Below are 4,236 nucleotides of genomic sequence, written 5' to 3' on the forward strand. Positions count from 1 at the left end.
GAAAGCTTTTAGTTCTTTCGCTTGATCGTGTGTCTGCTTGATTTGCGTCGTAGGACACGGAGTGAACGAGGAAGGTCCCGACTGTGACCAAGCGAACGAGGACCAGTTCTGCGACCCCGAGCCCAAGGGACAGTGCTTCGATCAGGACCTCCCGCGAGGGTTTGATGATGGCAAGTTCAATCCCGCCCTTTGATGCATGTTTCTGTCCTAGTTTTTATAAACACAACCCAGTGGCCTGTTTTATAAAATTGCATGGTTTTGCTTGCTGAAAACATGGTAGGATAGCCACCCTTGTTTGTGATAACCATACCTTGACCACCTGGTTTTATAAAGAAAATGTGTGTGTATGGGAAGGGATTAAATGTGGTTTTGAAAGATGAGTCAGACGGGATGGATGGCATTTCTATGTGATTTGCCAATTGGTGTGCCCGTACCTGTGTGGTTGGGCAAGGAAGGGAGATATCCATCTTGTCACCCCTAAGGACCGAGTTGATGTGTCGTCTCACCTAACTTCCTGTCGTGCAAACCACTTGACCGTTGTATGGGCAACGGCTTAGCCTAACCCCGCTAGTTAGTCTGATAGCCATCAGGAGAGCTGGGAGCAACGGGTGATCAAGGAGACGGGATAAGCTCTGTGTGACTTATGCCCCGGTTAAACCTCTGTGATAGGTTGGATGACCCCTTGATAGATCCCGTGGTGGCTAGCCAGGTCTAGCTAAGGTGGGTAAGAGCTTTGATGGGATCTGCACCGGCACTAAGGTGTTCGTGCTGTGGTACCCCACCTGTGGGTAAAGTTGCACATCTCTGCAGAGTTAAAAATCTATTCGAATAGCCGAGCCCACGGTATTGGGCAAGTTACGGTGTGGTCACATAACTAGTGTTTCTCTGGGATTGGTGTGTGTATTATTTGGAAAATGTCCGGCAGTTGTGCCGTGGGCTACGATGGACGGGGAGCCCGGTAGCAGCTTAAAGTTCGGATCCTGTGTGGATCAACAGCACGTGCTCCTTGGTATTTGAAAACTTGTTTTGAAAATGTTTTGAACGAGCCCTTGCATGAAACCGAGTTTTCCGCAAATAAAACCATAACCCTATCCTTGGATTAACTTGTGCATTTATTTCTGTTATACCCCCCTTCGCGGGTGTGATTGGACTTGCTGAGTACGTTTGTACTCACCCCATTCTTACTTTTACAGTGGAAGACCCAGACTACGTCCCCGAAGACAACGAGTAGGGTTTCGTCCTGCACCCAGTCTTGCCTGTGGTTAAGGCCACCGTTGGAGTTCCGCATGGCGCAAGACTCTGATGATCCTCTTTTCGTAGCTAGTGTAGTAGTGTGGGTTTTGGTTGTAATCCTCGCGATAGTGGCACTTCACTACCCATTACCACGTAGAGTTGTACGGTGATGTACCATCTGATGTAATAAAAGTGTTATCAGCCTCCTGGGACTGATAAACCAACACTTTTAAGTCTTCCCTGATGGGGGACGCTTCACCTGCACACATGCTTAATAAACCGATTAAATATACATGTGCTTTGTCATTTATCACCAAAACCCACTTAGGGGCCTAGATATCTTTCAATCTCTCCCTTTTTGGTGATTGATGACAACTCACATGTATCTCATTTGATAACCATAAAAATGCAATCTTAAGCATGTAAAGAGCTCCCCCTTAATGTATGCCATGAATTTGAATTTCAAATTGATTTCTCTAAAGTCAAGGTTGGCATATTAGAAGAAGATATGGAAACTCTTTAAACATTCTACAGTGGGGTGAGCAGGTGTGTGCTGAAATAGTGTGTGATGCAAATGTCATGTCATACAATCAAGAAAAACTCGTGTTTCAACAAGAAAACCCGGAGACTCCGGGTATATGTCCGGAGACTCCGGACCTTGAGTCCGGAGTATCCGGATGAATTTCCAGAGTATCCGGACCATCATGTCAGAACACAAAAAAATAACCTTGCATCACAATCAAGATAAGATCACACTATTAGCTCATCCTTAAAACCAACTTCAAACTAGTAGACAACAGAGTAGCACACATTACAACGTTTCTCACATCACATTGTTCTTACATGAGAATTGTTCAAGAGAAACGATAAGTCAACATATAAAGTTTGATACATAGCCCAAATGAGTACATAAATGACAGTTTCACGCCCCCTTTGTCATCAAGTGCCAAAAAAGAGATGAAAAATGGCAAGAAGGTCTTCTACTCATCATCATCTTGGGCATCCTCATCGGAGGTGTCCTCATCCTCATCCGAATCGGGGATTTCGCGGTAGTTTGGAGGTGCTTCTTCCTCGGTCTCTTCCTCTTCATCAAAAATCTCTTGGCCACGAGGAGGAGAGCGACGTGAACGAGTAGGGGCACGGGTGTGCTGACGTGGGCGAGGAAGAGGAGCATGAGCAGCAGCAATGACGGCCTCATCCGCAGCATCCGATTCGGCAAATGGATCATCAAACTCAGGCAACTCATGGTATGGATCCGCAGGAAGCCCCAAGTGACTCTTAATCTCAATAATGTCATGGCGGTTTTCATTTATCTCTTGAGTTGCAGTCTTGCACATGCAGAAAATACTCTTAAGAGCCCTCTTGATAAGAGAATCATGGTGACCACAGCGAGAAGAAGATGGACCCGAATAAGATGGAGCTGGATCAAACCTCGGGTTCCTTGTTGCACCGGCATGAAGAGGAGGAGCGTGCGGTGCATCACCGGACCGAGGACGAAGGTGTAGAGTAGCATGCTTGCAATCCTTAGGAAATATGACCTTGGTAACCCTCTCAATCATATACATGATGTAAGGAGCAGATGGTAGAAACTTCTGTGGATCATTCATCGTGCTCCTTAACTCATTCCAAATGAAGTCCATAATGGAAAAGGGTCGCCCTCCGGGCATAACACGGGCAAGAAGATTGCAAGCAAAGTACCTAAGTGCAGTGGCATCACCATCCTTAGCATCAATGGTGGCACGAAAGAATTGGTTCATGGTGTAGTAGAAGGGTTGGAGAGTGCTTGCATTGCCGGCTTCCGCTAGAATAGGGTTGTAGAAAAGAGCCGGTAATTGACTTGGCTTCAACTGATGTTCCACATGTATAGGATCTCTCTTCTCATCTTCTGAGCCAAGGCCAAGGAGTCTAGAGAATGTCATGTAATCAACTCCATATTTCGCTCCCCCGGTGGTCCAAAAGAAGGCAACTTGCCTTGCATCATAAAATAGAGAGGAGTGAAATTGAGCAAGAATTTACTCATTCCAATCGTACCGAAATCCCATGATGTCATAAAGACCAAATTCCTTGCACTTTGTAATACCTTGATTGAAAAATGGGTCATTCATCTTCTCAAAATAGACCCAATCAACATACTTGCAAGGGACAATAGGAGCTTTGCCCTTGCGCATGACGACCGAGGCGTAGAAATCTTGATGCAGCTGACACCAAAATCTCCTTTCCAAATTCTCGGCCTTCTCATACTTGTATACATCCTCCTTACGGGCATCAGTGAGAGCCACAGTCTGCTTGAAATAGTTCCTCCCCATGGTAACAGTAAACTCAGTGAGAATTTGAGGACGGGCAAGCTTTGGGCACCTAGGATATTGGCGTTGATCTTGTGGATATTCAACTTGAAGACGAGGAGGAGTGCGAGGACAGATATCCCAAGCAATTCCCCATCTCGATGGATTTGCCCGAGAAGGAGGAGGCACTGCCATGCTTGGCATCATATATGGAGCTTGACGAGGTGGACGTGCTTGTGAGCTGCTTCCTGCAGGCTCCTTGCCCGGACGGTGATGAGGACGAAGTTCTCTTGGAGGAGGACTAGGAGGTGAAACTTCCTCCTCTTGGATTTGAGGATCATGACGGTGTTTTTGCCGTCTCTGACCGGAAGAAGCAGGTGCACGCTCACGTCCCATAGCCTGGACATAGGATATAACGATTAGGAGCAATCTAGAGGCAATAGAAACGAGACTTGTAGGCTGAAACTCTGAGAATCCGGAGAGTCCGGATATATGTCCGGATACTCCGGACCGTCCAGAGTATCTGGACAGTACCTCCGGAGTCTCCGGGCATCGACATATAAACCCTACTTTCATGAAATCTAGAGATTTGACCATGGGATTTGAATGAAATTTAGGGCACAAGCTACTGCACATGAGGGAAGATAATGCCCCAAAGGATATCTAGTTTTGACCACTACATTGAGAGATCGGGCGATTTGAAATTTGAATATCTTGATGA

Source organism: Panicum hallii, chromosome 9 (genome assembly GCF_002211085.1).
Source record: "Panicum hallii strain FIL2 chromosome 9, PHallii_v3.1, whole genome shotgun sequence".
NCBI classification, from domain to species: domain Eukaryota; kingdom Viridiplantae; phylum Streptophyta; class Magnoliopsida; order Poales; family Poaceae; genus Panicum; species Panicum hallii.